This window comes from Cherax quadricarinatus, unplaced genomic scaffold, assembly GCF_038502225.1.
Source record: "Cherax quadricarinatus isolate ZL_2023a unplaced genomic scaffold, ASM3850222v1 Contig125, whole genome shotgun sequence".
NCBI classification, from domain to species: Eukaryota; Metazoa; Arthropoda; class Malacostraca; order Decapoda; family Parastacidae; genus Cherax; species Cherax quadricarinatus.
In genome coordinates, this window is record NW_027195151.1 from 310911 (window position 1) to 323388 (window position 12478).

Genomic DNA, 12478 nt, shown 5'->3' on the forward strand with positions numbered 1-12478 from the left:
TAGACACCAACCACCTACGGAAGTACTACTGTCCTGTGGTGGTAGGTTGGTAGACAGCAACCACCTACGGAGGTACTACTGTCCTGCCAATTAAGTATAAAACGGAAACCGTTAATTGTTTTACATGATGGTAGGATTGCTGGTGTCTTTTTTTCTGTCTCATAAACATGCAAGGTTTCAGGTACATCTTGCTACTTCTACTTAAACTTAGGTCACACTACACATACATGTACAGGCATATATATATATATACACAATCCTCTGGGTTTTCATGTTTTCTTACTAGTTCTTGTTTATTTCCTCATATCTCCATGGGAAAGTGGAACAAAATTCTTCCTGCATAAGTCATGCATGTCATAACAGGCAACTAAAATGCCATGAGCAAGGGGCTAGTAATCCCTTCTCCTGTATATATTACTATATTTAAAGAGAGAAACTCGTTTTTCTTTTTAGATCACCCTGTCTTGATGGGATATAGCCGGTTTGTTGAAAAAATTAATAATATCCGTACATTACCTAGGATAACACAAAAAAGTCAGAATCCATTGATTCATCATGAGCACTTTTTTGATATTCCAATTTTTTTAATTTTTGGAATATTAACCACTTAACTAATTCTTCTGAATTTTCAAATAAATTTATATTTACAAGAAATCCTCCTCCTTGCATGTCTATATTGGCAGTAATTATCAGCAGGACATTATGCTAGACACATGGTGTCTCTATTATTGGTAAAAAAACATACTGAAATGTGTCATAAGTATGTTCCCAACTCCCTTCCTGTAAGCTTTTTCACCCCAAAATGTGTACCTGTTCAGTACAGGAAAGACTGTGCTATAACTTAAATTGCCAGGCACACCATCTAAAGGGGACAAAAAGATACAAAACATCCGGGCCATGGGAAAACCTGGGTAGCCACAGCCACTCAAGAGGGAGAGGTTTTTTAGTGCCAGGAAGAAAAAAAACTGGCAGGAAATGGCAGAAATCGTACACCAAATCCAGTCATTCCTGGAGTGGAACCACAGTCGATGGCCTCCACTCCAAACCAACAGATACAGATACTAATGCCAAAAAAAAAAATCCCCCCCAGTACCAACAATACCACCAGTCCGATGACATTCTTCTTTGCAAATATACAGGGTCTAAAGCCAGCAACAAACAACAAAATACCTTTCATCCGTGGACTGCTTGCAGAGGCAAAGGCAATGTTCGCGGCTTTCACTGAGACCCACATAAAGGATCAATTGGACAACAAAATATGGATCCCAGGTTACAACCTATACAGATGTGACAGAGTGAACAGGCAAAAGGGGGGGGTTGGCCTGTACATTGCAGAGTTACTTGTCTGCACAGAACTGCTTAATGCCTCAAATGATGTAGTGGATGTTTTAGCAGTAAAGGTTGAGAACCAAAACCTAGTCATTGTGGTAGTCTACAAACCTCTGGATGCAACATCCCAGCAATTCGAGGAACAGCTGTTAAAAATTGACCACTGTCTGGAAAATCTTCCAGCTCCTGCACCCAACATCTTGCTCCTGGGGGATTTCAATTTAAGACACCTAAAATGGAGGAATATAGCAAATAATATTGTTGCAGTAATAACACCAGGAGGCAGCTCTGATGAAAACTCACACTCACACAAGCTTTTAAATCTCTGCACAAAATTCAATTTAAACCAAATAATAGAGCCTACTAGAGTGGAGAATACACTAGACCTCATCTTCACTAACGATGATCTGATAAGAAATGTCACCTTATCAAAAACAGTATACTCAGATCACAACATAATTGAGGTTCAGACATGTATGCGTAGAGCCCCAGACCGACATAATGAGATTAGTCACGAGGGAGCATTCACCAAATTCAACTTCAATAACAAAAACATAAAGTGGGACCAAGTAAACCAAGTCCTAACCGATATAAGCTGGGAAGGTATATTAAGCAACACAGACCCCAACTTATGCCTAGAACAGATTAACTTGGTGGCACTCGATGTATGCACAAGGCTTATTCCTTTAAGAAAAAGGAGGAGTAGATGTAAAATAGAAAGAGACAGGCGCTCCCTTTACAGGCGACGGAAAAGAATAACAGAGCGGCTAAAAGAGGTCAATATATCTGAAATGCGTAGGGAGACACTGGTCAGAGAAATAGCAAGCATCGAACTTAAGCTAAAGGAATCTTATGGGAGTCAGGAATCTCGGGAAGAACTAAAAGCCATAAATGAAATCGAAAGAAACCCAAAGTATTTCTTCTCCTATGCTAAATCAAAGTCGAGAACAACGTCCAGTATTGGGCCCCTACTTAACCCTTTCAGGGTCCGTCCCGTACATCTACGGCTTTACGTTCAGGGTCCAAACCGTAGATCTATGCCATGAGCTCAGCTCACTCTGATAAACTGTGAGTGGTACATTTGGGCCTAGATATGAGAGAATACATCTATCTGGTATGTGTGCACCACATAAAACAGATCCTGCAGCACACTGTGTATAATGAGAGAAAAAAAATGAAATCATGATTTTTCGATTAAAACAGCAACTTTGCAGTGTTTTTTCGTATGTTTTTTATAGTTGTATTTGCGATTTCTTGGTCTCATTTGATAGAATGGAAGACATATTACAGAAATAGAGATGATTTTGATTGGTTTTAGCACTGGAAATGGCTTGAAACTGAGCTCAAAGTAGCGGAAATGTTAAATTTTTGCCGATATTCAAGAGTAAACAAACGACCTCACACGTCTAATACACATCAGCTGGTGGGTCTAATATACATTCACAAGTATGGTGATGATATTTATACAATTATTACAGTATTGCATAACAGTAAATCTTCTATTTTTTGGTGTGAATAAAAATTCATTATGTGAAGAAAAAATCAAAATGGAATTTATTTGTAAAGCCTCAAAACATAACTAATGAACAGAGGAAATGTTAGTTTAGTGCCAGGAATGCCTACATTGTTCATTCTGGACCCTATTTTGAAATTGGAATATTTTGAACTTTGTGTTAAATTGGCCAAATTAACAATTTCCGATCACTTTATTTTGTAGTTGAAACAGTTGACTTGGCGATTTCTTGTGCTCAATCGATAGAATAGAAGTAATACTAGTGAAATAGCTAAGAATTTCGTTGATTGGAATAATGTAATTGGCCTAAAATGGGAGTCAAAGTCGGCAAAATCACCGATTCGTAAATATCGCTGACACATCAAAATTCGCGAGAGCATAATTTCGTCAATTTTCCACCAAATTTTGTACTTTTTGTTTTATTACCTTCACAAAAAGATTCTCTACGATTTCATAAGAAAAAATAAAAATTATTTTTTTTGAAAATTCTTGGACACTGGTGCGTGACTCCAGATTTGGGCCTTGGACCCTGAAAGGGTTAAACAAGATGGGTCCTACACAGATGACAGCAAGGAAATGAGTGAGCTACTCAAGTCCCAATATGACTCAGTTTTTAGCAAGCCGCTAACCAGACTGAGAGAGTCGAAGATCAAAATTAATTTTTTATGAGAGAGCCACAGAATTTGGTTAACACAAGCCTATCCGATGCTATCCTGACCCAAAATGACTTCGAACAGGCGATAAATGACATGCCCATGCACTCTGCTAAGGGCCAGACTCATGGAACTCCATGTTCATCAAGAACTGCAAGAAGCCCCTATCACGAGCCTTTTCCATCCTATGGAGAGGGAGCATGGACACGGGGGTCGTCCCACAGTTACTAAAAACAACAGACATAGCCACCAGGCCCGGTGGCCTGGTGGCTAAAGCTCCCGCTTCACACAAGGAGGGCCCGGGTTCGATTCCCGGCGGGTGGAAACATTTCGACACGTTTCCTTACACCTGTTGTCCTGTTCACCTAGCAGCAAATAGGTACCTGGGTGTTAGTCGACTGGTGTGGGTCGCATCCTGGGGGACAAGATTAAGGACCCCAATGGAAATAAGTTAGACAGTCCTCGATGACGCACTGACTTTCTTGGGTTATCCTGGGTGGCTAACCCTCCGGGGTTAAAAATCCGAACGAAATCTTATCTTATCTTATCACTCCACAAAGGGGGCAGTAAAGCAACAGCAAAGAACTACAGACCAATAGCACTAACATCCCATATCATAAAAATCTTTGAAAGGGTCCTAAGAAGCAAGATCACCACCCATCTAGAAACCCATCAGTTACACAACCCAGGGCAACATGGGTTTAGAACAGGTCGCTCCTGTCTGTCTCAACTATTGGATCACTACGACAAGGTCCTAGATGCACTAGAAGACAAAAAGAACGCAGATGTAATATATACAGACTTTGCAAAAGCCTTCGACAAGTGTGACCATGGCGTAATAGCGCACAAAATGCGTGCTAAAGGAATAACAGGAAAAGTTGGTTGATGGATCTATAATTTCCTCACTAACAGAACACAGAGAGTAGTCGTCAACAGAGTAAAGTCCGAGGCAGCTACGGTGAAAAGCTCTGTTCCACAAGGCACAGTACTCGCTCCCATCTTGTTCCTCATCCTCATATCTGACATAGACAAGGATGTCAGCCACAGCACCGTGTCTTCCTTTGCAGATGACACCCGAATCTGCATGACAGTGTCTTCCATTGCAGACACTGCAAGGCTCCAGGCGGACATCAACCAAATCTTTCAGTGGGCTGCAGAAAACAATATGAAGTTCAACGATGAGAAATTTCAATTACTCAGATATGGTAAACACGAGGACATTAAATCTTCATCAGAGTACAAAACAAATTCTGGCCACAAAATAGAGCGAAACACCAACGTCAAAGACCTGGGAGTGATCATGTCGGAGGATCTCACCTTCAAGGACCATAACATTGTATCAATCACATCTGCTAGAAAAATGACAGGATGGATAATGAGAACCTTCAAAACTAGGGAGGCCAAGCCCATGATGACACTCTTCAGGTCACTTGTTCTATCTAGGCTGGAATATTGCTGCACACTAACAGCACCTTTCAAGGCAGGTTAAATTGCTGACCTAGAAAATGTACAGAGAACCTTCACGGCGCGCATAATGGAGATAAAACACCTCAATTACAGGGAGCGCTTGAGGTTCCTAAACCTGTATTCCCTGGAATGCAGGCGGGAGAGATACATGATTATATACACCTGGAAAATCCTAGAGGGACTAGTACCGAATATGCACCTTAAAATCACTCACTACGAAAGCAAAAGACTTGGCAGACGATGCAACATCCCCCCAATGAAAAGCAGGGGTGTCACTAGCACGTTAAGAGACCATACAATAAGTGTCAGGGGTCCGAGACTGTTCAACTGCCTCCCAGCATACATAAGGGATCCCCCTTATGTATGCTGGGCAGTCTTCAAGCTGGCACTGGACAAGCACCTAAAGTCGGTTCCTGACCAGCCGGGCTGTGGCTCGTATGTTGGTTTGCGTGCAGCCAGCAGTAACAGCCTGGTTGATCAGGCTCTGATCCACCAGGAGGCCTGGTCACAGACCGGGCCGCGGGGGCGTTGACCCCCGGAACTCTCTCCAGGTAAACTCCAAATTTAATAATGTCCAGTGTGTTCTGAGAATTATAGAAAATGCTTTATACAAAATATAAAAGAACAAATATACAGTGCACTCTTGCTTTCTTTTAAATTATTAACCCTTTGACTGTCGCGGCCGTATATATACGTTTGCGAGGTACCGTGTTTGACGTATATATACTCATAAATTCTAGCGGCTTCAAATCAGGCAGGAGAAAGCTAGTAGGCCCACATGTGAGAGAATGGGTCTGTGTGGTCAGTGTGCACCACATAAAAAAAATCCTGGAGCACGCAGTGCATAATGAGAAAAAAAAAACTCCGACCGTTTTTTTTAATTAAAATGCCGACTTTGTGGTCTATTTTCGTATAGTATTTGTGGTTGTATTCTCGTTTTCTTGGTCTCATTTGATAGAATGGAAACTATATTATAGAAATGGAGGTGATTTTGATTAATTTTACTATAAAAAGAACCTGGAAATGGAGCACAAAGTACAGGAAATGTTTGATTTTTGCCGATGTTCAAAAGTGAACAAATGATGTCATTGTCCAATAAATGTCCAAATAGCCATTCTAATACGCAGTCATGAATGGGTTGATGTAATTTTTACAATTATTACAGTATTGCAGTAGTCTGCATAACAGTAAATCTTCTATTTTTTGTTTGAATAAAATTTCAAAATAAAAAGCAAGAGTAATATCACAGGGACCTGGAGACATGACTGATGAACAAAGAAAATGTTATTTTAGAGCCAGGAATGTCTGCATTGTTCATTCTGGACCTTATTTTGAAATTGTCGTATTTTTTAATTTTCGTGAAATTGGCCAAATTGCAAATTTCTGACCATGTTATTGGGTAGTTGAAATCGGTAAATGGGCAGTTTCTTGTACTCAATCGATAGAAAAAATAGAGTTCTGAAGAAATAGTTATGAGTTTGGTTGACTGGAATAACAGAATTAGCCGAAAATAGGGCTCAAAGTGGGCGAAATTGCCGATTTTTAAATATCGCCGAAGTCGCTAACTTCGCGAGAGCGTAATTCCGTCAGTTTTCCATCAAATTTCGTTTTTTTGGTGTCTTTACAATCGGGCAAAGATTCTCTATCATTTCATAAGAAAAAATAATTTTTTTTTTTTTTCGAATATTTTGCGACACCAGAAGCAACTTCAGGATTTGGCCCTTCGACAGTCAAAGGGTTAATGTCAAACCATTATGGTGTTGATAGGGGTGGCCACCTCATTCAATTTTTTATAATTATGGTACTTACTAGAAACTACTGTTCACACCCACAAAATGTTACTTTTCTACAGTAATCAACATAAAGAATTATGTCATGCCTTAGACATTCCCATGAATGATATTATACATTTCTCAATACATACAGCTTGCTTGGCTATTTTGCATTTGTTATTGTGTAAAACTTTTATATCTTAATGTAATAACTGTTATTCTAACTATACAGTATATAATGAAAACAACCCAGTTCCATATAATGGTGGGCCCTGCTTAGCAGGTTAACTTCAGGGGTAATGATGTTAAAACAACCTAGTTCCATATAATGGTGGGCCCTGCTTAGCAGGTTAACTTCAGGGGTAATGATGTTAAAACAACCTAGTTCCATATAATGGTGGGCCCTGCTTAGCAGGTTAACTTCAGGGGTAATGATGTTAAAACAACCTAGTTCCATATAATGGTGGGCCCTGCTTAGCAGGTTAACTTCAGGGGTAATGATGTTAAAACAACCTAGTTCCATATAATGGTGGGCCCTGCATAGCAGGTTAACTTCAGGGGTAATGATGTTAAAACAACCTAGTTCCATATAATGGTGGGCCCTGCTTAGCAGGTTAACTTCAGGGGTAATGATGTTAAAACAACCTAGTTCCATATAATGGTGGGCCCCGCTTAGCAGGTTAACTTCAGGGGTAATGATGTTAAAACAACCTAGTTCCATATAATGGTGGGCCCTGCTTAGCAGGTTAACTTCAGGGGTAATGATGTTAAAACAACCTAGTTCCATATAATGGTGGGCCCTGCTTAGCAGGTTAACTTCAGGGGTAATGATGTTAAAACAACCTAGTTCCATATAATGGTGGGCCCTGCTTAGCAGGTTAACTTCAGGGGTAATGATGTTAAAACAACCTAGTTCCATATAATGGTGGGCCCCGCTTAGCAGGTTAACTTCAGGGGTAATGTTAAAACAACCATCCATTAACTTCAGGGGTAATGATGTTAAAACAACCTAGTTCCATATAATGGTGGGCCCTGCTTAGCAGGTTAACTTCAGGGGTAATGATGTTAAAACAACCTAGTTCCATATAATGGTGGGCCCTGCTTAGCAGGTTAACTTCAGGGGTAATGATGTTAAAACAACCTAGTTCCATATAATGGTGGGCCCTGCTTAGCAGGTTAACTAAAGGGGTAATGATGTTAAAACAACCTAGTTCCATATAATGGTGGGCCCTGCTTAGCAGGTTAGCTTCCGGGGTAATGATGTTAAAACAACCTAGTTCCATATAATGGTGGGCCCTGCTTAGCAGGTTAACTTCAGGGGTAATGATGTTAAAACAACCTAGTTTCAAATAATGGTGGGCCCTGCTTAGCAGGTTAACTTCAGGGGTAATGATGTTAAAACAACCTAGTTCCATATAATGGTGGGCCCTGCTTAGCAGGTTAACTTCAGGGGTAATGATGTTAAAACAACCTAGTTCCATATAATGGTGGGCCCTGCTTAGCAGGTTAACTTCAGGGGTAATGATGTTAAAACAACCTAGTTCCATATAATGGTGGGCCCTGCTTAGCAGGTTAACTAAAGGGGTAATGATGTTAAAACAACCTAGTTCCATATAATGGTGGGCCCTGCTTAGCAGGTTAGCTTCCGGGGTAATGATGTTAAAACAACCTAGTTCCATATAATGGTGGGCCCTGCTTAGCAGGTTAACTTCAGGGGTAATGATATTAAAACAACCTAGTTTCATATAATGGTGGGCCCCGCTTAGCAGGTTAACTTCAGGGGTAATGATGTTAAAACAACCTAGTTCCATATAATGGTGGGCCCCGCTTAGCAGGTTAACTTCAGGGGTAATGATGTTAAAACAACCTAGTTCCATATAATGGTGGGCCCCGCTTAGCAGGTTAACTTCAGGGGTAATGATGTTAAAACAACCTAGTTCCATATAATGGTGGGCCCCGCTTAGCAGGTTAACTTCAGGGGTAATAATATTAAAACAAATTTGATGAAAAATGAAACATAGCAGTTTTCACTTTCAAATGCATATAAAAGCCTGATAACATGTTTACAATATCATATATTAAGTGAACAATAGAGCTAGGTTTAAAAAAAACATATACATTCTCTCCTCACTTAGCAACATACTCGTTTACTAATGCCTCGGACTTATGATGGGCTATCTGACCAGTGTGGATACCTAACTAATGTATATTAGAGCTGATTTCCTCATATTCTTTTATTTCAATAACAGTACATTATTTTTGTATAAACAGTTAAAAATATACCAGATATGTTATAAATGGTGCAAGGATGGTTGACACAAACTCACTACTATTATAGTATGATCCTCACTTAGCGACGAATTTGTTTAACAAAGTGGTCTCAGGAACGGAACTCTGTTGTTAAGTGAGGAGAGGCTGTACAGTACACACAATACTTACCTTAAAATACTTTTTGTCCTTAGCTTATAATGAGTGGTAAATATATTTATTGTATGAAATCTGAATAAATAAAGAATTAGTATAATTGAAAACTGCTGCATTTATGAAATGTCATAAAGCAAAGTGCTGTAAAGTGGGGCCTGCCTGTACTATATGGTGCTACAGTGTAATAACATTAACCACACAGTGCTGTAAAGTGGGGCCTGCCTGTACTATATGGTGCTTCAGTGTAATAACATTAACCACACAGTGCTGTAAAGTGGGGCCTGCCTGTACTATATGCTGCTACACTGTAATAACATTAACCACACAGTGCTGTAAAGTGGGGCCTGCCTGTACTATATGGTGCTTCAGTGTAATAACATTAACCACACAGTGCTGTAAAGTGGGGCCTGCCTGTACTATATGCTGCTACACTGTAATAACATTAACCACACAGTGCTGTAAAGTGGGGCCTGCCTGTACTATATGCTGCTACACTGTAATAACATTAACCACACAGTGCTGTAAAGTGGGGCCTGCCTGTACTATATGCTGCTACACTGTAATAACATTGATCACAAATATGTTATGACTTTGCAAAGAAATGATTTGTTAGTAAATTTTTTCATGGAACTCAATGAGTAACATTGATTTCTTAACATTTATTGTTTGGTATGCATAAGACAAAAGTAAAGCAGGCCACTTCAGCGTTAAATGCTTGTCAGCTTCTGACTTAAGTACAGTATAATTATATTTTGCAAAGTTAATTCCAAAAGATAGTGATGCTAAATTGAGTTTAAAGTTTGGCTATGTTTTTTTCTGCATGTACACGATTCTCCTCCTGAAGGGAGAAACAAGATGACCATTGCAAGACACTTCCTAGATTACTGTGAGAAAGCCAATAAAAGAATTTATGCCAGCAATTGGTGTGGCTTACACATCCATTCTAGGCTCCTCTACATAGCAACTGGCTGGGTAAATATTGAAGTTATTGTTCAATAAAACTGTAAAAGAATTTCAGTGCAGACAGATTAGACGTTCAAGATTACATTATTTTGTTGCATATACATACCCCATTTTGTATGTCTATTTATGTCAGCTGGAGACAAGTAAAATCAAACGTAGATCTACGTTCGGAGTGCTACACGAGCGAACATAGATCTAAGTTTGGACAGTTTAAGGGTTAAATATTATATTGTAGTACGTATGCAGGGTAAGCAGAAATTATAAGGTTGAAATTAGTCATAATTGGGGAAGAAAAAGAGTGGTTAAGGATTGAACGTACAAAGTTCCAGGAACAAAAAGAGTTAGAAATATTTAGGGCTGAAGAAAGTAACAAGGAGAGGCAGTTTGCTTCTCAACAAGCCACAATAAATATTTAGGGCTGAAGAAAGTAACAAGGAGAGGCAGTTTGCTTCTCAACAAGCCACAATAAATAGAGTAGAGGCATTTAATTTGGACAGAGTCATAAAATTTGTGCCAAATTTCCTAAAGATGCAGAGCAGTTTTTGGTGTTGTTTGGCTGGCTGGTCAGATCCCAAGATTGGCCGGACAAGGAATGGGTGACATTAGTACGAACCCAGTTAATTGGTAAAGGGTTACAACCAGTTAGTTCTCTAGAGGAATGGGACTTTTCTGATTATAATAAACTGATGGAGGTAGTTTTACTTGCTTATCAGATGTTGCCAGAAAGGTATCAGCACAAGTTTAGAGGACTAAAGTTTCAGGCAATATGGTTAGAAGTTGTCGCTTATAAACACAGGGTGTCGCTCAAAAGGTGTGGTAGACAATTATGAGGGTGTACTTTCCCTAATTTTGCTAGAGGATCTTTTGAGAAATGTTCCTCCTGACCTTAAGGTATATCTTGAGGAGAAGGATCTTAATGATTTTAATCATGCTTTACAACTGGGTGATAGATTTTTAGCTAACCAAAAACTTGATAGTAGTTACCACCCAGAACTTATTAATGCATGTAATGGTAAGTTTTCTCCACCCACCAGTAGGATTAAGAAATTTCAGAAGTTTAAGCTGCATTTTTCAGCCTCATAACCACCAGAGCTTTAATAACCTTAATTCTCCAGTACATGCCCAAGAAAGTTTTAAGTCAGCTGTCACAGGTCCAGGAATACAGGGAACATGTAGGAAGAGCCCAGTTCCCCAGGGACAAGGGCCCCAGCCTATGCCAAGTGGGCTGGGGGCTTTTTAACCTTATTACTGTACATATTACAATAAACAGGGACACCTGCAGCCATATTACAGAAAATGCTTAGGGACCAAGCTGCAGCAGATGCTTGACGATTTTGTGAAAAACAAAAATTACACTGGTTATTTAAGTGTATGTAGTTGTCTAAGGGATAATGGTTCTCATGAAAGATGCTGTTTTTGGCATCAATGCTTTCAATTGTAGATGCAGTTCTGAGCCCATTGCAGGAACAGAAACATGTTCTATGTTGACCTTACCTTGGAGGAATTTTATCCAAAGCTAGACAATTTATTTTACGAGGAATTCTGGACATGGCCTCATAAATCTAGAGAAAAGTCCCTGCTCATGCCTTCCTTTTCTGGGTTAGTAGATGTTTATGTTAAGGGGCACGATGGTGTCTGTCCTTTGGTCATACTACAAGGACATAAATGACAGCTCTTTGTCTGAACAAAGCCAATGAGAAGGAAGCCCACCAGAGTTGTGATGGTTTGTGGGACCCTTGTGAAGCAACAAGTCTGATCGAAGGTGGTTCCAAGCGTGTCTTGCTTTCAAATGATTTGATTTTTGTATCTGTAAATATTGTCCATATACAATGGAACCTCTGCTTATGAATTTAATTCATTCAGTGACCTTGTTCGTATCCTGACTTGTTCATGTGCTGGATTAATTTTCCTCATTTAAATTAATTGAAATGCTATTAATTCGTTCCATGGGAATTCCTACTGTCAGGAGGCATGACAAAATAGTACTTTAGTATGATACTTTGGCTTATTTATTTATCACAATTCAGCTAATATGACATAATAAACAATATTAACAACATAGAAACATGATATATACTCTAGAATTAATAAAATAGGCCATAATGTGGCAAATGATGGCAATGCTGGCAGTGGCAGAAAGCATCCACCATTTACTCTCCCACTCTAGTATCTTCCCAGTCCACAACCCCACACCTAGCTTGTGTTTATCTGTGATTAGTGATGAGGTTGTTACATGTGTAACCACAGGTGTGGTCAAGACAGATGTATATATAGGTGAAGATGTGATCACTGTGGCCACGGTGGTAGTGGTGGTGGCTTTCAGCTGCCTCACTCTCTGCTACTGCCTCATTTTCTGC

At 39.6% G+C, this 12478-nt stretch overlaps 1 protein-coding gene across 6 annotated transcripts in view; it reads left to right on the forward strand.

The window, feature by feature from the left end:
• LOC128688141 (uncharacterized) overlaps window positions 1-12470 on the forward strand; it is a 301283-nt gene extending 288813 nt beyond the window's left edge. For 3 of the 6 annotated variants that reach the window (XR_011391059.1, XR_011391062.1, XR_011391060.1), the window contains exon 13: window positions 10003-12470. The gene's annotated coding sequence lies outside the window, so the exon portion shown is untranslated. The remainder of the gene's footprint in view (window positions 1-10002) is intronic. The other 3 variants (XR_011391061.1, XR_011391064.1, XR_011391063.1) reach the window with 1 other exon arrangement.
• Window positions 12471-12478: the final 8 nt, after the last annotated feature.